This window comes from Epinephelus lanceolatus, chromosome 23, assembly GCF_041903045.1.
Source record: "Epinephelus lanceolatus isolate andai-2023 chromosome 23, ASM4190304v1, whole genome shotgun sequence".
Lineage (NCBI taxonomy): Eukaryota > Metazoa > Chordata > Actinopteri > Perciformes > Serranidae > Epinephelus > Epinephelus lanceolatus.
The window spans coordinates 3,465,081-3,488,285 of record NC_135756.1 but is presented as its reverse complement, the minus strand read 5'-3'; the positions used below and the strand labels follow the sequence as shown (position 1 = coordinate 3,488,285).

Genomic DNA, 23,205 nt, shown 5'->3' with positions numbered 1-23,205 from the left:
TGTTTTCTCATATGAACGCTGAAAAATGTCCGCAGAATCAGGTCCGCAGTTTCTGTTTCACACAACAGGAGGTTTAGGTTTTGGTTTAGGCAAAAGGAGGCAGGCCGTGACAAGGATTACACCGTGATGTCATTCCTTTAATTTGATTATTTCAGCTTCCTTCCCTATGAACAAAAGTTCCTGTATCTTTTTGTCTTTTGACATTTTCATTACCATCTTTGTGTGAATAACCCATCGTCTTTACCCTCGGACGACTGCTGTCTTCTGGTTACACATGATCTGCATGACAGAAACGTCATCAACACGCCCACTCACTTGCTGTGAATTCTTCAAAAAATTAACTGCTATATTGACACATGGGCTCACTCAGACATACACAGGCTTTGTACTAGGGAGCTGGTCGGATAAAGTCCATTTAGTGTTTGAGTGTGTCCTCACATGCAGCTTCTCCGGGTAATGTCGAGGTAGTTTAAGGTTTGCAGTGCATGTGTGATGAGATCAGAGATTAGCTGGTGAACAAAGTGGAGCATGTAGCAGCTAAAGTGGGGACACTAAAAAGGTTTTGAGACCAGGTTGCAGTCAAACAATAAATTCAGTTTCCCTCATTGTCTTGTGATCAGAAAAACCAAAACGCTCCTCATCAATCAATACCAAAATATGCTTTTTGTAAATTGGGTGAACTGACCCTTTAATCTTGCATTTGTTTCTGATCACATTGAGCTCTGCCTCATGGTCACATGGAGCTGTTTTAGTGCTAAAAGCAACATGTAAACGTGACGTGTTTACATAATGCAGGAGGCGGTGGGAACTGTCGGCGTGCATGGCTTCACTCTGCAGAAACATGTCCGCCAGCCGAGCATCGAGCTGCAGACAGTCTGTCTGACAGATCAGAGGTCAGTGTGGACGGTTAAATAATACGTGGGCATGAAAAAATAAAAATAAAAAAAGACAGTGCAGTGGGCAGCAAGAGACATCAGTCAGAAACACATGTTGGTGTGTCTGAACAGGCAGATTTTAAAGGAAGAAAAACTGACATGAACATGTAAAAACTGTATAAAAATGGATTTAAAGCAGATTAATTCTATGATAAAGGGGCAGATTGGATGTGAGACTTGGTAAGAGTTGTGATTCTAACAGAATATTCTGATGAATAAATAATTTCTTACGTGTTTATTAAAGTGAGAATCCTCAAGGCTCCTTTTTTTGGCACCGTTTTTGGTGATAGGCTGTTGTTGCTCTTTGCTGTTTCGCTCTCATTAAAAGCTCTGACCACCACCCACATACACAGCAGAAACAACCCCGTCACCTACAAAATATGTTTATATACAGCAAGTGTTCTTTAGCAAAATATGTTTTGTAGGAACTGTAGTGACGTTTTTTTAATCACCTAAATAATAAAACATCCATATTAAATATTTCTGCAGACATATCATCTGCATGAGTAACATTTGTGGTTATGTGTGAGAAACTCAAGAAAACGTTTGCATTGTGTGTTTCTGCAGATTATGAATGTTACATTTGTACATTTCATAAGAATCAGACCAGTATTTCTAAAATGACGTAGTATATAAGTTGACTTTGTCATCTGGAGGCAGAGCAGCCATGTGGACAGGGGGACAAGGTTTTCCAAATTGGGCCCCTCATCTACACCCACCACTATTCCACAGACCCGTGCTAATAACGTTAGCATGTTACATTTGCTTGGAAAAAATGTTTAGTATAAGACAGTTGTTTTGTCAGTGAACCTTGTGAGCTGTAATGGAGCTGATTTATGTAACGTTACCTTTGTTTAATGTTGCTGTTGTCCCTGGTTTCATATGAGAAGAGGAAAAGTCTGCTAGCTGCTAGGCTAATTTATACAATGGAAAAAACCATAGGCTTGTGCTAATAACGTTAGCATGTTGTATTTGTGGGGAAAATGTGTCCAGATAAAGACAAGTGTTTGTCTGTGAATGCTGCGAGTTATAGTGAAGCTGATTGTGTTTGAAACTGTCTCTATTAAGCCATGTTTAATGTGTGTTTACTGTGTTTAATGTGAGTTTAATGTGTATTTAATGTGTGTTTAATGTGTGTTTACTGTGTGTTTAATGTGTGTTTACTGTGTTTAATGTGTGTTTACTGTGTGTTTACTGTGTGTTTAATGTGTGTTTACTGTGTTTAATGTGTGTTTACTGTGTTTAATATATGTTTCCTGTGTGTTTAATGTGTGTTTAATGTGTGTTTACTGTGTTTAATGTGAGTTTACTGTGTGTTTAATGTGTGTTTACTGTGTTTAATGTGTTTAATGTGTGTTTACTGTGTTTACTGTGTGTTTATTGTGTGTTTAATGTGTGTTTACTGTGTTTACTGTGTGTTTATTGTGTGTTTAATGTGCGTTTACTGCGTTTACTGTGTGTTTAATGTGTGTTTACTGTGTTTACTGTGTGTTTACTGTGTTTGCTGTGTGTTTAATGTGTGTTTACTGTGTTTAATTGTGTTTAATGTGTGTTTACTGTGTTGTAATGTGTGTTTAATGTGTGTTTACTGTGTTTAATGTGTGTTTAATGTGTGTTTTGAATCAACTAAACATTACAGCACTTCACAGAAACTCCACTGACTAGTGTTTTGAAGGTGTAACTGGTGATGCACAAGTATAAAGACACCCTTAGCTTTAATACCAGCACAGTCCATCTATCACCATTTTCAAAGCCACTGTTCATAATGGGTTAATTTATGCAATTCCAAGACTGTGTAGAGACCTCGATATGTAGAATTATATTGAACTACAATATAAAAAAAAAAAAAAAAAAAAAAAAATGACAATGCCACTTTTTTCTTGTCAAAATTTAGCCTAACTTTGGAGCGTTATGTAGTCCCTAAAGAAGATAGCATGACATGGTTGATGCTAGTGGATGCCTTAGGTTTTGCTTCATATTCTGCCAGTATCTTCACTCTACCTTTAAAAATCGAGCCTACTAGCGCAACCTGGTTTCACTCCGAAGTCGTCAAAACCTGGCACTTGGGCAGTGACTTGCGGCTTCAGACACTGACAAAAAACGCTGTCCTTTCATGACGGCACAATACGCGGCTGGACACTATTCCAGTTTAACAGCACTCGGCGGTGTCAGAGGGAAACATGGCAGGATAAGAACAAAAACTAGGGAGGGTAGTGCTCACATCCTGTAAGATTATAAAGCCAAACCCTGTTCTTTTCTAACCCTAACCACGTGCATTAGGAAAAAAAAAAAGTCAATTTGTGTTGTTGTACTGACAAAGTGCTTTTATTTTGAAAGAGACTGTATGCTGACTGTAAATTTCCTGTGAAAATGGGAAGTGTATTTTGAAAACAGACTGAAGTTGACACGGCGTCCCAGAACGTCAACCACCAACACACCCAGGGTGCCTTGGACGTTTGATTAAACCATAAATTTGTGTTTTTAAAGATTTATGTCTTTAGTAGGAGCCAGTGAGCTTGGAGCTGAGGGCCACAGACAGGAAGTCAGTATTGAGAGACGGACTAACGTGTTGGTTTTGGTCTTTTTATGGGATTTGTTGACATTAAGAAAACTATAGAATAACTCAGACATGCTATGTTTAATCTGTGTGTAGCTTTAACCTGAGCAGACATTGATCTAAAGGTTGAATTATTCATTAGAAGATAGTTGTCAGCGCTCATTATTCAGCTCAGAGCTCAGGATCAGACCCTCAGCAGACAGAACAACAACATGAACTGTAGGAGCGATGAGACACGCAGTTATAAATAAAGCTTTCAATATGCCAAACATCACGTCTTCATCAGAACTTTGTCCCCGTCAGATGAACACTCAGCCAGGTCACAGAGCTTCTCCTCAGATGTGACCACTGCTCTGCAGAGATGACGGGCACATGACGCCGGCCCCGAGGCCTGTGTGGAGCCCCCCGCGAGGCGCCGCCGTCCACCCTCATTTGTGGTTTATGGAGAGGACTGGATGTGCTGCGTTCTGCAGGGCCGCGTAATGAATTCACTTTGACCAAAGGTCAAACTGAGGCGGATCTTTTCCAGCTCACAGTCTGTCCTCATGAGTGTCAAACGTCTCAGATCAGACGTGAAGCGCTTCGTCTTTCTCGTCTTGTGTAACATCACATCTCTGAAGGAAATGATAGAAAAGTAACTGCAGCAGTCTTAACTTATTTTATTCTGAATCACTTCTTAGTGTCCTCTGGAAACAGTCTGTTGTGAGCTTCTTGCAGTGTGTTTTCTAAATGCTATGCATGTGTTGTCAGATTGGTGAAGATCTTTCTTAATCTGCATGTGTTGTGTTTTCAAGAAAAAGATCTCAGGGCCGCCATATATTCTCCTTTAATATTTTTCATAATGACTGACAGTACAAATGACGACATAAACCTGTGAGACCTGGTTCAATAGCTGCAGATCTGAACCCTCCATTTGGCTGAGAGGATGGAGTGTAATGGACGCCCCCCCCCTTCTTCCCCTTCCCTGAATTTAGGAGCTATTTTTAGGGACTTAAAGAGGGAAAATCCTGTTTCATTATCCACAGACGAGGTGGCACAACTGCGTCATATAACTCTGTTTTTTTTATTTATTTATTTTTGGGTGACAGGCTCCAGCGGCACGTTCGACTCCATGTGCCACATCAGCCATGCATGAACACACAGATTTGATTGCTCAGTGATAATATTCACCAACCACAGATATAAATAGACAATATGTTGAGTGTGTGTGTTTGTAGTAATCAGAGCGGAGCTGCTGTTGGTGTCACAGTGCGGCGAACACACACACACACACACACACACACATACACACACACACACACACACACACACGGAGGAGGCAGGGTCACATGCTTCCAACAGGCCAATCAGAGCAGGCCTCGCTTGATTGAATTTCATCGGTCAGCCACTGTTAACGGCACGACTTCCAATAAAGCTTGAGGCGAACTGCTGTTGGTGCTGGTCACAGATGTGTGTCAGCTCTGATGCAGACGTAATGATGTGTTTGTGGAGTGTAAGGGACTGTTCTTTATTTATTGGGGGGGGGGGGCTTTGTTTTTGTTTAGCTACAGATATTTTTCCTTAACCTCCCTGAGCGACTGGGAAAATGCACGACCCTTCCTCAAATTTTAAAACTTTTCCTTTGATGTTTGAAAGTTAAGATGAAATTCTGACATAAAGCCTCAGTTTTTCACTCTCGTGCTGGTTAGTTCAGGCAAAGTGGTTTATTTTGGGCCAAATTTTAAATGAGTTGTTGCATAAAGTGATTTTGATGAAAAATCACTATTATAAGCTCGGATTTGTTTTTTATTTTTCCTGATGGAAGTGTACGTTGCACGCGATGTGTCCAAGGACCGTCGGAAGTTTGAAAATCCAATGATAATTTCTATTTTTACAGTTTCTGGCTGTGATCAATGCTGTCATTTTGGCCAAATGTTTTTAATGAAAAAATTAGGGTTTTGTAAGACATGTTTTCTTTACAAAAAAAAAAAAAAAAAAAAAAAAAAATAAAAAAAATAAAAAAAAGGCGGTAAAATAAACACAGATTTAATCCAAAATAAACTCAAGTTCCTCCCCTTTGCTTAATTTTTTTTTGACACGCCTCCCCTTTTTTTTGCACCACCCTCTCTCCCCACAAATAACAAACAGTCCCTAACTCAGTACATTTACTCAGGTACTGTACTCAAGTACAAAATTTGAGGTCCTTTTACTTTGAGTATTTTCATTTTCTGCTACCTAATACTTGTACTCCACTATGTCTCAGAGAGAAATAATTTACTGCACTATGGTTATTGAACAACTTTAATTTCTTTGCATTCGTAAAAAACATTATTCAACCAATAAATAATATATTATTATAAATTAAACTACTGCATAAAAAGTTAATTAAAATGAGCCCCACCTTTACTAGCTGCAACATTAAAGTGATAAACACAATAATGCATCAATAATTATAATCCAATAGTATATTATTCCATAATGAACAGTTTCCTTCCTTAAGTTTCTAAAACGTACAGTGTGAAAATATTAGTAAATGATGGATCGGTACTTGTGGCTCACTGCTGTTTTGTGACAGAGGCGATTATGTGATTCAGGTAACCTGCCTCCTAGAAATTATATTTATTTATCTCTAATTAGTTTCATTATTCAAGTTTTAAGGTGTTATTGATAGTGTTTTGCGGTCGTATGTACAGTACATTTCTTTGACACTGGTCATTTTTATGCCTCAGTGCCAACAATAGCATTATGTACTGGGCTGTCTGTCTGTTTGTCCCATCTAATTAACACAATATCTCCAGAGGGCCTTAAAGGGAATTTCTTCCACTTTGGCACAAACGTCCACCTGGACTCAATGATGAACTAATTAAATGTCAAAACTCAAGAAGTCATAGGCTAATGAGGAAGTAATTTCACACACATGTCTAACCGGATAGAATAATGATGTGATGACATTTTATATCCAGAAGGTCAAAGGTCAGATCCACTGTGACATCATAATGTTCTGGCCATTACTCAATGTCATTCACGAGCTAAACGGGAGACATTTGGTCAGATACTGAATTGGTGACTCTGATCTTGAAACTATGCTGATTGTTTAGATCTTCTGTGTGTGAAGCGTCCATGTTTTCACTGACATGGATGTAACATGTAACTACAACTCGACTGGTTCATGGAGGCTCAGAACCACAAGGCTGTGTTTCTAGCTCCCTTATGCTGCATCAGAATTGCCTTCAGGGACAATAAAGATTTATTGAATTAAATTGGTCAATTTGGGCTGCAAAACACACACACGTCATGTCTCGTGCTGCAAGTCACTGTTGCCACTACGCTGCTGATAGTTGTGGCCGAGGGCATTATATTTTCAACTTATCTCTGCGTTTCAGGAACGCCTTGAGAAAGTTTCCTTTAATTTGGCGCAAACGTCAAGTCAAGGATGAACTGATTAGATTTTGGTGGTCAAAGGTCACTGTGACCTCACGAGACATTGTTTTTTTGCCATAACTCAAGAATTCATACACTAATGACAAATGTATCTATTATTTATATGTTATGGTCAGATACTGAACCATATCGCCAGAATAAATGTTGGCTTTGAACATTTCCACAAACCACAGATACATTTATAAATTATTTTGCAGCACAGGTGTTGAAACTTGGTTAATGGTTAGAAAAGGATCCTTTTCTGCCTGGATACACAAAAGCCACTGATAAAGCAGAGACAGAAGCAGAGACGGTGAAAAAAACAAGGCTCGGTGCCACAAACACCGGTAAAGACGCCACGAACGGTCGCCAGAAAACAACCAGTGTTTGTTTGTTGGTTTTGATCAGTGGTCTGCAGATTGGCAGGTGTCTCGCCTAGGTGTCACACCATCCACCATCCTCTCCGTCTCTAGATGGAAAAAATCAGCTCATATATGACATCACTTTAGAAACGTTGATATAATAAGTATGAAACACTCAAAGCCAATGCATTCATGGTTTACAGAAACGTACAATGGCAACATTTTTTTTGTGTGTAGATCTTTTCCTCATTATGTGGATAGAAAATGTGATTTAGATAAAAATGTTTTTATCCAATTAGTAAACATAACGTCTCTGAGACGTGGTTGGATCCAGAGGTCTTCAGGGGTCACAGGTTTCAACATCTGGTCTTTAACTGTGTCTGCTGCAGTTTAGTGAACAGTGAGCAGCTGAGACTGAGCCAGACAGGAAATGTGCCGCAAAACCAAAACTAGGAGCTAAAAGAGGTTCGAAATCTGTAAAGCTGCAGAGATGGAGGTGATTCTCTGTGGGTTTGTACATATGAGTAACTCCTTCAACATGTCGCAGCCTCTCTGTATGATAACTCTGTATGAACGCCACTTATCACAGGATCTTCCCTCCTGTCGTGTTTCCACTTGCGTGTGAAGTGTTACCTAATCTGAGACACAGTTCGAGAGGCATGACTCTGTGATTTGGTCATTTCTGTGATGTAACTGCTGCAGAAACCCCTGCAGACTCGAGCAGTGTGTTTTTGGATAAAATGGGTTCACGTCTCCTCTGTGACTCTGTTGAACATCTCCTGTTAGCAGACAGTCTCACTGCAGATCATCTCCATCACACCTCCCTCTCAGTGAGGACGAGGGTGTGAAGTCGTGGGCTTGTGTTGACGCCGAATGTTCTCATTCATCTCAGAAAACCAGAGACGGAACTGGAGGAAAACAGGAGATTATTTAACAAGCCTCCTGAGAGCTGGTGTTCACCTGATGGCAGATAGTTTACCTTTTAATAAAGGCGGAAATGTAAAGTAAAGGCCTCTGTGACAGGAATACTGCAAACATGTTCCTGTGGTTCCTGAAGTGTTGCTCATGTTTTCAGACAGAATTTACACCTAGAAAGTGGATTATTTCATGTCTGTCAGGATGTGTAGGAACCTGCGACCTCTATATTCTCTGCTTCTTTTAGGCCTTTTCCTGGGATACATCTTTACCCTTCTTAGGAGAGATCAGGGTTGATTAGCACACTTCACTTTGTGCCATAGTTCATGTTAGAATATTCTGACCAGCAGCAAACGAAAGGTTAAAGTCTCAGCTGTAAATACATTTTTAAATGTACACAGTTATTTTCTAAAATTAGGTGATTTGTGTTAAAAGTCATGTGGTTCATATGCGCCAAACAGCCCCATCAGGGCAGGGGCGGATTATCAGGCAATGGGCTCCAGGGCACAGACATGCAAAAGGGCCCCTCCACCTTTCCTACACTGGAGCGAGATGCGTTCACTTTAGTTGTTTAGCCTTGTTTTGTGTTGCTGTTTTGCAACTCTTTGTAGTCGTAATGCATCTTTTTGTGGTTTTGTGTTTCTTTGCAGTTTCTTTTTGAAGTAATTTATTGTCATTTTTGTGGTTAGTTTGTGTCTCTTTCTAGTCACGTGTTAATTTGAGTGACAATTTACAGGTGAGGGCCAGGGGGGCCCTCTTTTGAGCCCCTTGACCTTTGCCTGGCAGGCCCATTCAGTGATCCTTCCATGTGTCAGGGGGTTGGTTGGCACAATGTTGAAATGCTATAGTTATGGAGAGAAAAAAAAGCTATCAATTGAAAACTTTGAACTTTGATTTCAAACAGGAAGTAGAAAACATGAACATTTAATTCAATTCAGAAGAATGTCCAATTACTTTTGCCACTGACCATTCAAAATAATGCGAAACAACTTTTAACTTTTAATCCTTCAAAATAGTTTCTCTCAAAATACAGTTACAACAGTGAGTCAACACATGTGCCAACAAACCTCCAAATCAGTGTGCCAACCAACACTGATCACATTTGGCACAACTTTGTGATAAAGTTGTGTCGGCCAGCGTCTCTAAAACAATTTTCATAATAGCCAACATTTAGTCCACAGACCACTGTTTTATTTTTTCCCTTTTGATATTATAGTACTGAACCACCACCAAAACACACTAGTGACTTAAATGTTTTAACATGGTAGACGAGTGCAGGTCAAGAAAACAAAATAGCTGTGTGCCAACCAACCCCGGTATCCCCTAACAACAGTTTTGGTCTCTATAGCTAACTTTCAACATTCATGACAACTGTAGAGGGCTGAATTTGTGCATAACTCATGTGTTTTTTTTAAGGCTTAAAGGGATAGTGCACCCAAAAATGAAAATTCAGCCATTATCTACTCACCCATATGCCGAGGGAGGCTCAGGTGAAGTTTTAGAGTCCTCACATCACTTGCAGAGGTCCAAGGGGAGAGGAGGTAGCAACACAACTCCACCTAATGGAGGCTGACGGCGCCCCAGATTCAAACGTCCAAAAACACATAATTGAAACCACAAAATATCTCCATACTGCTTGTCCGGAAGCCCCAACATACGCACACACGTGAGCGCGGTGCCCAGAGAGGCAGTCAGAGCTACAGGCTCCAATGAGGCTAAAAACAGAGTTCAAATGAGGTTTTTCCAAACAACTTTTTATGTCGGGGCTTCAGGACACTTGGATCACTACGGACGAGCAGTATGGAGATATTTTGTGGTTTCAATGATGTGTTTTTGGACGTTTGAATCTGCAGAGTTGCATTGAATCACTGAACACTAATACTCTGCAATGAAATGCTAAAACATCATAACTCACAGTCCGACCCGTGAGATTGATCATTCTCAGGGACTGTTCTGTTCAAAATTCAGTTTACCCTTTTTTATCATTTGCAGAAAGAGGTTTATTTACTGTTTATAAGCCAAAACCTTAATGTAAAAACATTCTTTTTGAAGCAACTACGCTACTTCAGTGCTATTTGCAGTGATGAGGCTCCATAAAGTTCATCTTTGTTGAGAAACTGACACATCTCTAATCATGGCTGTCTATTTTATTATGCATCTTCAAAGCCAGCCCTGGTATATTTGTACATATGTGTGTACGATATATTGTAATGGCTACACGCTTCTTCTTGAGTGCCCATAACTGTCAGATCTCCCATCACTCCCGTCCATGCAAAAACACAGCCAGACCGTCCTTGGATTATGTAGGTTGGGTGTGAAAACAGATTTGGATACGGTCAATTTATGCAACCAGATTTTAAGTGTGTGTGTGTGTGTGTGTGTGTGTGTGTGTGTGTGTGTGTGTGTGTGTGTGTGTGTGTGTGTGTGTGTGTGTGTGTGTGTGTGTAATATTTTTCTGCTCCTGCCAAGGTCTGAAATGTGTTCAGATCCTTTTAAAACTGCAGTCGTATTTGTGTAATGGTTGCAAAAACACTTTGGCTCAAGTTAAGTCCTGCAGGCGCTGTGCCGACTGATGCCGGGACCCGTCCAGTTGGGATTTGCAGTGTCTCTTATTAAGTACATAATGCCGAGCGCGCTACGTGATCCGCCGGCCATCTTCGCTGCCAGAGGTCAGCGAGGGTCTGTGGTGAAAAACAGATCCACACCTCTTCTGTCAGCACTGTCTGTTTTAATGCTAAGACTGATGGTTTTGTATTGAAGCTGCTGATTGAGGAATTATATTCGATATCACTATTACATTACTGCCTCTAAAGTGAATATATAGTCACTGCTGGTGTCCATAGAGAGCTCCTCACTGACAACAGCTGCAGGAAATCAGTCAGAACTACCAGACATGATGCATTACTATATTTTATTTCATTGTTTTTCTGTAATGAAATTAAAACCAAATGATTTGAACATTTGAGACAGTAACTACTGAAATGGTTGTATGTGTATGGAGTCCCAAAGTAACAAACGTCACACAACTTAACACACAGTACACTAGATTTTTTTTTTTTTTTTTGTGTACAATCACCTGAAACCAAGATTTATTGCATTTTCATTACCTTAGATTGAGCTGTTTGTATCCACATAGGGAGCAGGTCGTCTGCAACGGTGTACGCAATGTTGTTTTAAACAGTAGCTCAAAATGGACAAACCAAACAATGGCACCATAGAGAGCATTTGGTATCTGTGTTGCCTGAAGGCCACCATATAGAGGGATGAGGTGAGGGCAATTCAGTTAGTTGCAATCTGCAACATCACCACTAGATGGCACTAAATCTGACATTTTGCTCCTTTAATTAAACGTTCGGGAAGAAAAAGACATTACAAAATTGTCCAGTGTTGATATGACAGAAGCAATTTATTTATTTATTTGCTCAAAGTCATAAATTTAATCTCTGTTCCTGAGATTTGGAGCAGACCTCAAGTTTCCTGGGAGTTTGTTTCAGATGAAAAATAGATAAAAAATACTTTTTTTTTTTCTTACAAGGTATTAAGTATTTTTATGGAAGCCCCAAAGTGACACATGTCAAAAGGGGTTTATGTGAATACATGTATAGAGAATTAGGTGGATAAAAACATTTAAAGAGAAGAATAAAGCAAACCATTTCATAGTATAATACACGGACTGGGTGGTTGATTGATTTTTTTTTTTTTTTTGACACACAACTTTAAAATTGAAAGATTTGCGTTACTTATTAAGAGTTTACTTATTTTCTTTATATTTAATTCTTTATTTATTTTTTTTATTGTCTTAATTTTGATTTACATTTATTATCATACTGTGTTTATTTGAACACACATCATTTAGTATTTCTTTAATATTCTTATAACCGTATGGGTTGTCAGTGACATTTGTCACCACTTGCACTCCGTACACCCGCCTGTCACTTGATGTTTAATAAAAGCTTAACGTCAGTGTTACTGAAGTCGTAGTTCGGAGGACTGATCTGAAACAACCTTCAGCAGCCACTTAGTTTTATTATGATGATAAATATGTCAGATGAAAGAGAGAGTCAAGGTCAGAAAAGCTTATCGTGAACTCAGCTTTATTCCAGTTTGGAAAATGGTAACCGTGGCAACCACAAATACATCGAAATTAGTAGTGGAACAAAATAAATAAAACCTCTCGTACTTGCTGAGCTGACAGCAGAGAAAGAAAGAAAGAAAGAAAGAAAGAAACACCCTCCAGGTTAGCGTGATGTTTCACAACCCGAGCAGTGAATCATCAGATCTAACACACACACACACACACGCACGCACGCACGCACGCACGCACGCACGCACGCACTTTTCTCTGTGCATGTATTCCCACTGTGTGAGCGCCAGACATGCAGGACATGTCTTCAGTGGTGACTCGTCCACTGAGCAACATACATGCAGAGATCTCTGTGTTTAATCTGCTTTGCATCGAGAATCTCACGACTGGTCGAGAGGCGAGGAAGACTGCTGGAGCGACACACAGCGCCCAAATGTCACTGTTTACATCTTAATGTACATTTACATGTGCACAGGTCAGGCTGGGGGAGAAACACACAACAACCACTCAATTTAAAGAGTCTCCTCCAAAATCTGCAAGGTTTTAATGATTCCTGGAGATGAGGAAAAAAAAGTCTTCATCATAGAAACATTTAGAGGAAACTACAGCAAAATGAAGTAAACAAAAACAGAGCAGCATCTCTCCTCTGAGCCGCCCCCCCCCCCGACCAGAGTATCTGAGGATATGACAGAGGTGTAAATATAAAGACATTTAGCACTAAATATAGATTTTTATTTTTTAATTTTAATTTAATGAGGGTCCAACATAGACCTCATCAGTGTCCAGTGAAACGTGCATCTTCAACTCTGGAGATTGAGTTAAATTAACTGAAGGAAAAAGATCAGTTTATGGGATGTATGTGTAACCCACTGCCTCTGCACACCCGTCACCAGACTCTCTCTTCACCTCCCCTGCAATTTGCGCTGTGTTGTTCAGAGAGAAGGAGGCACCAGACCCTGGATTGGGGATGGTGGTTGAGACCTTGAACATCTCTGCTGCCGACATCAAATTCTCAATAAATATTCTCAACCGTGCAGGGCAAGAGAAAGTAAACTTTGAAAAACACTGTGTCCTAAAGAGACCAAATCTCAAAACTACAGTGTCCTGCCAGGGACAAACAGTGTGAACTGCCATGTTTGCCGGCGAAATAGACAGCTCAACAGTGCATCTTAGTGGCTTCAACTGGTAACTGCCATGTCACCAAGCTAAAAGCAAGACAGCTTTTCTTAGTTAACAAGAAAGTGGCCTATAGAGGCAGAGACATCTTAGTGAACACTCTCATCCCAGCTCTTCAAGTACGACCATTTCATCAGTGGAATTTTGCATCTAAATATGTAGCACTAGGTGTCCTCCTGCGTCACTGTTGACGTTCCAGGACGGCTTGTCAATGTATGCTTGTTACATGAATTGTGTCTTTTCAAATTACACTTCTGTCTTCACAGGAAATGTACAGTTGTTCCCACCCAGCGGTGTATCATTGTATGTAGGTATCTGACACTGAAATCAGCAGTTCTAAAAAGTTCTCTTGCATTACTTCTACTCTGCCACTGTTAAATGTTTTTTTTTTGGGGAAAACAGTAGAGAAGCTTTAATAAACACACAGGGGCTTAAAACTTCTTTGTGTGGCAGCAGTACACGTCAGCCTTCACCCAAGAACTAGAAATATTTATCTGTGTGTATGATGTAGGGAGTGAATGAGTGAACCTGTCCTGTTAGAACAAGAAAAAAGAAAGTTTACACAAAGAGGTGTTGATAGGACAGCTGCCTGCCTGCAACACACTGGCTGTCTTATGTGCATGAGGAGCACAGTGCCCAGGTGTGTCTCATGATGCTGATTGTGCTCACCGCACTCACTGTGTCATGAGACACACCTGGGCACCTGAATGAGAAAGCACCGGCACAGCAGAGGAACCAAGTAGAAAGGAAAGAAATGAGCGAAAATAATTAAAGAAATAGTGGAAGAAGAACACCATAAGGCATGGAATCTTTAAAATCTTTCTTTTTTATCAAACAAATAGGAGGAGCATTTGTTGGGGACTATTTTCAGCAGCGGATTAATTCAGGTTTGGTGCTCTAGTGAGTGTTTGTGGCAGCAGGATGGTGTGTGTGAGATTAAGTCAAAATAAACTACAGTGTGTGTTCATGGTAATAAAGAAACACGTTTTTATAGCAACCTGTTTTTCCTGCAGCTCTTTAGCCCCAAATATACATATTTTTTTTGCGTGAGCCATAGGTGTTTTTCCAGTGGAGATAGTGCCCCAAAAACATTTATTTTTTGTTAATAACAGAGACATGACTGCTTTCCCACCTGGGAGTGTACCCACAAAACTGGGTATTATAAGCCAAAACATTATGTTTTCCTGTATGAAGCAGTGTTTGTGACTAAACCTCCGACGTAACAGCGTACTTGAATTATACAGTTTTAATATATCTGCTACATAATGAGGTACAAATGTAACATATCTGATGTTAACAATATGTGCCATTTATATATTTTTAACACAAATGAAGCTCCATTGCAAAGAGGAAGAAGATTATCAGGCTTCCACACACACACACACACACACACACACACACACATAATTTTTGTTAGTAAACACATTCACTGTTAGTTCGAGGCTGTGTGTGAATTAACGTAGAATATCTGTTTACTATACTTTCAGTAACAGTAACGTGGTGTCATACCAGGGGCGTAAATATAGATAGGCCCTGGGGCCTATGATGTGAGGGGGCCCACAGTCTCTTAAGGCCCGTTTCCACCGCAGGAACGTCGGGGTAATTTTACGGGGCCAGGGCCGTTGGTGCGTGTCTCCACCGCAGGAACCACCCCCGAAGGACAGAGTTCCGGAACTTTTACAGGGGCTAAACAAGTCCCTGCCTCGGGGTAGGTACTCAGAACGGCCCCGAGAGACTCCTGGCTGGGGCTTGGGGATTACTTGGTGCTGATTGGATATACTCAAGGCGGGATGTGATGTCAACAGAAAGCGACAAAATAGCCGGCATTTTTAAAACTCAGCAGACCAGGGTTAGCTCGTTCATATAGCTTCAGTAACTCAATAAATGATTGAGCTAACTGGAGTAGTTTCATGTCGTATCCGACAACGGGAGGCTTTTAACAGATGACGTCCTGATGTTAGCTTTGCTGCTGCTGTTAGCTGTCCCTGTCAGCTGCAGCCACTGATGCTTTCTAGACATCGTGATTTCCCAAAACTGAATAAATACCACACATAGCAACACAAAACTGCTTTGCTAGCTCAATCATGTTGTAACTAAGATATCCGCTGGAAAAAATATTTTTTTCACAGACCGTTTATTGAGTTATTGAGTTATTACAGACACTGCTAACGGCTAATGGCTAACAGCTAACGGCGTCCCTACGTCGCCCTGGTCAAAATGGTCGCGCAACGATTCCGTCACATCCAGAGCCCGGTAACTTCACAGGAACCTTCCTCGTACTCCGCTCTCTCAGTGGAGACATGGCGGTTGAGAGGGCCGAGCGAGAGGACGTTCCTGTAGTAGTTCCTGGCCCCAAATAGTACCAGGAACTTCTTCAGTGGAAACAGGCCTTATGTAGGGCAGAACGTGGGGCCTTGTGGGTAATTCAGATTGCCACCTTACATATATAAAAATGGTGACATTTGAGCAAATGCAATTGCTCAGCTATAGGCCTTTGAAAAGGCAAACACATCCCCATTATTGTTCTCTTTTATTTTAGTTATTTATTCATTTTGTCAGTAGTAATCTATAACAATTATTCTACCTGAACTTTAAATAAGCTCTGAAAAAATATTAAATTTAATGAGTAATTCCTTATTTTCTTTGGTATTGTTGTCACATATGTGTGATGATTATTTATGGGTGATATGTATGTTGGTGTTTTACAAGTGACAAGTCTCCATGTGATCACGTGACGAGGCGATAAGGTTACACAGTGACTAGGCTCATAAATAATACGGCCCATTGTAACTACCTCACACTGCTGTGTCATATGTTTTTATATCCATGGTGACAGTTTCTTAAGTGTCTGTGATTTAGACAGATTTTCTTCATTTGAAGATTAAAATAACAGATTTTAAATTATGACTAGTATGAAGAATGTCAGTCTCAATCAGCAACATGTGAGTCTGTGTTTGGATATACTCTGGCTCGTTTGATCACTGCAAGAAAAACAACAATAAGCTTGACTTTGACAAAAACCAAAAGTATTAATTAATAAAAAACAGATTATGATAGTTGTTAAATTTAAGGCATCGTAACAGGTCTAACCCTCCCTCCCTAAGATTTTCCTCCTGTATGTTCGTTATTGATTATTAATGTCTAAAAATCAAAAAAGGCTCCCGCACACTGTCTCACTCTCTCATTTGGTGTTCTGTCACCTTCATTAAATTTACTTTAACTTTTAGCCACCTCTCTGCTTGTTGCTCCTCAGTACCTGATTATAATAAAACAAACCTTGGTAACTCTTTTGTTTCTTAATCCTGAAAAAATTTGAAAAACCTTTGTTGAGTTCTGAATCTATACATGAAATAAAACTAGTGTCATCAAAACTCCCCAAAATGGGGGGTTATCTTTCCCTATTGCCCCCCAACCCTTAGACTTAAGTGTCATTACTCTCGAGGTTACAGACTCACAGCTGGGTGAGTAATCATTAATCTGTGGCGGCTCCAGACGTCACAGTGGTCACAGGCTGATCGCAGGATAATCGATCATTAAGTCATTCAGAAAAATCCTCACAGACGAGGTCACAGCGAGTTGAAGAGGTTTTTTCATCTTATGAATGAAAAAGAAAAATGTAACTAAGTACACAGTTTCCAGGTACTTACGCTTAAATTATTTCTATGTTCTGGTATTTTCGACCTCTGCTACATTTATTTTACAGCTTTAGTTCCAGATTAATTTAAAATATAATCAGTATTAAATTAAATGAGCTCCACCTTTACAGCTGCAACATGTTGAACACATTAATGCAATAAAATATAATAATATAATGTATATTATTCTGAAATGGGACATTCTGCTTTAGGTATATTTTGTTGCTGAAAAATTTCTACTTTTACTCAAGTGAGATTTTGAAAGCAGGACTTTGTAACAGAGTTTTTCTACACAGTGATATCACTGATTTAACTAAGATAAATTATCTGTGTATTTCTCCCAGCACTGTCTGAAGACTGATGTCAGATTCTAAATGAATCATGCATTTTATAATATAAGTTTTAGGCTTAAATGTGCATATTTGTGTATGTTGGAACTATCAGCTGTGATTAGGAGCTGCTGATGGAAAACACCTGATGTGACTTCACTGATTGAGGCATGGAGAGCAGCTGGAGCTTTATGTTCATCTGACTTTGTGCTGAAGAACCTGTGAAGCGAAACAGCTTCAATAAATCTTCAGGATCGACAAATTACACGCTGCTAAAAACCTAAATGACCTATGTTTACTGCTTTTATGTAAACATTTATTTGGTTTGCATGCATGTATTTTTAACTCTATCTACTGCCCTCACTAGGCCACGCCCCCATGTCTAAGTGGAGGATTCCACACAACTTTCCTTTGTTTTAACAGCTTTTTGCTCTGATCAGAGACACAGGTTATTTATAGAAACCAAATGATGTGCACTGTATCTGATCACTTTCAGTTTTAGTGACAGAGTTAACTGCAGGTTAGCTTCTGAATTCATGCTAAAGTCAGACGTGTGTTTGATCAGATGTGAAACGACCTGTCAGTCTGATAGAAGACAGTGACACCTTGAGTTTGACTATCTTATCCCTGCCACATGAGAACACTTAAAGTACATTTTAAAGACTAAAGCCTGGCACCTCTCACATCTACTGAAGCTCTGAGATTTTAGTCACACACTAAGATTTTGCAGAGACATTGGGATCTTGAAGGGACACTGTTTGGAGACTACAACTGGATTCCTTTCCCACACCAAACTCCCTTTAAGAAATACAACATTAACAGTTCCTTATGTCTTGGCATAAATATAATAAGCGTTTGTATATCAACTTTACATTTTGGATTTTACCTGAATCTGCTGCCAGCCTTCGTTGATTAGCTGCTCCATTTTAGTGGGAGGAGACTGTGGGAATAAGAGGTGAACCATTTCAAAAATAAAGATTTCTCACTAAAATAAGTGCTGGTTGGTGGATCAGATTCACAGCGAATTAAACATGAAATCTTGCTCACTCCACAGCTCCACCAGAGCCCCCCCCCCCCAAGTTTACTATCTGCCTGGTTTGCTTCCTGTTTAGTGCTTGAGAGCGTAAATCCATGGGTTGTTGATATTCATGTCATTGAACTTCAATATTTGAGCCAAGGCTAAAAAGTTATGAATATTTCTAATTTATCAGAACATAAAGAAGTATCATGACCACTGAATAATCCAGATCACAGGAGCACACACTAACACTTACTGAGGTAAAACTCAGATTTGATATTGACATTACCAGTTACAGTCACCAGTAAAGGGGCTAAAATGAGTGCATTCACCCAGGTGTTGTAGTTCCATCACTGCCAGTCGCAGCTGGAGCCGATAAATACCTGTGATCACTGCAGAGTCATTTGACCTGGGAGTTAATGCCAGTTGTGACCTTTCCCATTAATAAAAGCCAAATCTTGGCTACTTTTCAGTAGGAAAGGGTCTTTGCAGCACAGACCTGAAACCAGTGTTTCAGCAGGGGTAGAGCCACACTTTACCCTTTTCCACCAAAGCAGTTCCAGTGCTGGTGCTGAGCTAGTGCTGGTACTCAGTTGGTTCAACTTGCAAACTAACTGAGAACCAATTTGCTTTTCCACAGCTTGAGGTGGTCGAGTTTGTTTTGAACCTCTGCAGACGACCATAAGGCAAGGAGACAGCTTGTTTCCTCGACAGACCACTGTTGCTTCGATGTGTCCGTGGCTTCACTCTTGGCTTCGGTCTTGTTTATTGTTGGTCTCAATAACCCCGCCCCCTTCCCTGTGACGTATGTGGTTCGTTCTTCTAGTCCAGCAAAGAAGTGGTGCCACTCTGGAACCGGTTTTTCTGGCCCAGAGCCAGTTCTTTTGTCTGTCGAAACAGGAAAACCGGTTCCAAATTAAGCACTGCTTTGGTGGAAAAGGGGCCATGATGGAGGTCAGACCAAACCTAGAGGGGTCTGAGGGAGATTTCGTCCCCATTTACTCAACTCAACTTTATTTATAAAGCGCTTTAAAACAACCACAGCTGAAACAAAGTGCTGTGCAACTTTATGTTTTTTTTTTTTTTAAATCATTTGAGATGATGCGATGCTGAACATATTTGCCAAGGTCGTTGTTGACTCTCTTTATCATTCTGAAACCAGAACACAACCAAAGGTTGGGGAAGACGTCACCCCTGAAGTCTTTTAATAGGGCAAACATTGTCTGTCACTTTTAAATTACCTAACATAGGTTGGGACTTTGGCGTAAACAGCCTCACTAATCTTGAAACCAATTAGAGTTCACAGAAGAGACCTTTATCTGACCAATCTGCTACATTTGAAACCGTGACACTTAAAGCTTGGTGCGTTTTAGTGACACACTTTTGTGCAACTTAGCCTTGGTTTGTTTAGCGACATCCCTGATCGTTTCCTAACCATAACCAAGCAGTTTTATTGTCTAAGCCCCTCCTGCATCAGGGTACAACACAAAAGGCTGCACCACAGCATCGGTTAAGTAACGTCTGTCTCTGCCCGAGCTGCAAAATATGACAAGTAGGGACAAGATCACGCTGGACCAGAGATTGCTGCAGCACCAAAAACTGATTCAGCAGCCAGTTAATAATGAATCAATGTAGCTGATAGCAGAGAAACTGGTTATAACATGGATCAATTGATTGATTGATCAGTGCGTCCCTAGTTTTATTGTGATTCTCACCTCTGGTTTGAGTTTCGGGTGAGCCTGATGAGATTAAACATTTTATGCTAATCTCAGTTTGCAGAATAAAACATATCAAAGTGAGCTTCACCTCAGCATGTGTGCAGCATGTTGAGATGTTGGAGGTCTTGTCAACACCTCGTGGCGTCCTCTGAGGGCGTTTGGCGAGGGGAAAGTGAAGGAGAAGTTCTCCTGCCTGCTGGATTTGGCCCTGCGGGCTGCTGCATATGCTGCGATGGATTACACTGATCCAACTTAATGCCTAAGACCATGCAATCATTCATAACTACAGGAGCTGTTGAGGGCGCAGCCATGGATGCTCCCCGCACCATCTGCCGCTGCGGGGAGGATTAACTTCGAGGAAGATGTTGAAAGGTGGGGGTGGGAGGGCTCGTGTCGACCCTGAGCTGTTGACCACCAGAAAACAGAAAACACTCACTCTCAGGAACGTCACACTTTGACAAAACATCACACTTGTTTTTTTAAGCTGTCTGATCATTTTTAATTAAATCTGTCTGTTTAATAACTTGACAAAGTGCCGAGCAGAGACTGTGTAAATTAAGGGATGTAGCCGTCATGGTGTTAATTAGTGGTTTGCGGACTCCCGTTTTAAAGACTCGAGTTTGGCATTTCTGCCGCTGTTTGAAAAACTCCCGAGTCGTCTTCTTAATAAAATTCCACACTAGATCTTATAAAACAGGACTCTGCACCTGCACGGTTGTTTTTGCCGTTTCATTTCCTTTCCTGCCCCAAATCAGTCAGCAGCAAACAGATTTCTGTCTGACCCGATGTGATCACTCAGACTGGGTGCGCAATAACAAATGATCAAACGAGTGTGTCATGCATAAAGGTGTCTCTGGTAGTGATGAACATCCAAGAGAATGATCAGCTGAATCTGCAGCTCCTCTCAGCTTATACGGAGCTTTGAGTTTCAGCTCCATGTTTATCTGTACTGCAGCGAAAGACAAAAGACCAAAAGAGGAGTTAAAAGAGAGAATATTGGACTTGAATTCATCAAGTAGGTACAAACCCTATTCAAATTTTATATATATATATATATATATATATACATACACATACACACACACACACACACACACATACACACACACACACCAAGAATTATAACAAGGTGCTGATCACTAGCAGTGCTAGTAGCAGCACCTTGTCATCTAATGATTATCAGCTGTGTGACAAGTGTTGACTACATAACAGATCAGTGTACCTGTGTCTCAATATGATGATCATTAAGAAGGCCCAAAAGCTGAAATATCATCATCAAAATAAAAGAAATGCATATGGAGCCAGAGTGTGCAACACCGTAGTTCAGTCAGGACCACTTTAATCAAAGAACTTTATTTCCATTTGCAGTCTTATATTTGGTGATATGGCTGTTTTGGGGCATCTCTGCCCTTCCTTGGGTCTATGCAGAAAGCCTAAGGTGGAGAGAGCACACCTCTCTGCCCTTCCATGCGCCTACATGGAAAGCGTAAGGCAGGAAGAGCAGCAGCAAAGACCCCCTGGGAACAGAACAGAGCAGCATTATTGACAAACAGAAATGACACCATCCACCCATCTGCCAACACTGTTGGTGTCTTGTGAGACTCTAAAGCCAAACCCTGTTCTTTGTTCCTAAACCCAGCCACTTGCACTTGTTGTTGAAGGAAAAAAGTCAATTCGCAGTGTTGTACCAATGTAGTGTTTTTATTTTGAAAGAGACTGTATGCAAACTGTACATTTCCTGTGAAAACAGAAGTGTATTTTAAAAACAGACAATGCATGTAACAGGCTGAAGTTGACACGGCGTCCCAGAACGTCAACAACCAACACACCCAGGGTACCTTGGACGTCATATGTGGACGTAGAAAGTCCATGACCAAACGTGGACATGTGACGAGATCAGAGTGAGGATGTGTTGAAAAATATATACTTTTGAGATGTAGAGAAGGAGTGTTTGAATTTGTACTTAAGTGAAGTGCTTGAGAACATGTACTTACTTACGTTCTATAACTGCTCAGGAGTCCGGCTGAGAACAGCTGCATGTTGCCTTTAACCACTTTTCCCACACTCTGACCTCTGAAACAAGACCAACACTAAAATCTTGTCCTGTTTGTGTCCCCTCAGAGAATTGACGCCCTGCCCTCCAATCATCAGGAGAGTCGATCCGCCCACAGGAACCCCCTCCACCAGGACACACACACAAACTGCTGCTGCTGTGCTTCAAGAAACAGCATCTGCCGCCCTTTTTTTGGAACTCTGTGCCTTCAACCAAAATTCACCAGTGATACTTCTGAAGCTTTTTTTTTTTTTTTGAGCAGGACTCAGTGGATTTACCTGCCTGATGTGGGAGGGCCTGGAATCGTGCTGCTGCTCTCACACTTTTTGTCTCTGGAGTTAAAAAGAAAACCTATCGAGGACATGCAGCTTCTGATCATTTTAACGTCCTTACGTGTTTTTTTTTGTTTGTTTGTTTTTGGTTTGTTTTTCTACAAATTGTGTCAGTGATTTACTTCGTATCGGAAGAAATCCCTCGCTGTGCAATATCAGTCCATATTTATGTGAAGTTGTCATGTGGATGTAGACTTTGGACGAACTTTTTGGTTTATTTTTGTAACGATGTTTTCCTGATTTCTATTTTTCTAAAACGATGACGGTGTAAAGACAGATGAGTGAGGAGGAAAAAAAAATCATCTGAACACATTTCAAGGGAGAGAGGACGTTTGGTTGTTGCTGAATTTGTCCAAGTTTAGTTTTCCTCGACTGCACCCCCTCCTGCTCTGACTAGAGCCAAAGCCATAGCCTAACTCAGATAACAACACACCAGTGTCCCCAACAGCAAGATGCATTCAGGGTCTCACATCGGGGGCCGACACCACAGGCTCCTCTCGTCAGCTCATCTTAGCTGTTGGATTTTATGAGCGATGTTTTGGTTTCTACTGTTTGTTCAGGGGCTTGAATCTGAAGTATTTAGTATTTCTCTACCTTTGTGTGGCCTGTTCTTCTTGCTGTTATTTTGTACTTCCTCCTACATATCAATCAAGCAACTATAAGTGGCATGAGTATGTGTGTCAGTGAGAACA

General features: G+C 40.6%; 1 protein-coding gene across 1 annotated transcript in view; it reads left to right on the top strand.

Moving 5' to 3' along the window:
- The window catches only part of LOC117249538 (potassium voltage-gated channel subfamily A member 10), a 57,674-nt gene extending 34,793 nt beyond the window's left edge, over nt 1-22,881 (top strand). The window contains exon 2 of the mRNA XM_033615258.2: nt 22,250-22,881. The gene's annotated coding sequence lies outside the window, so the exon portion shown is untranslated. The remainder of the gene's footprint in view (nt 1-22,249) is intronic.
- Nucleotides 22,882-23,205: the final 324 nt, after the last annotated feature.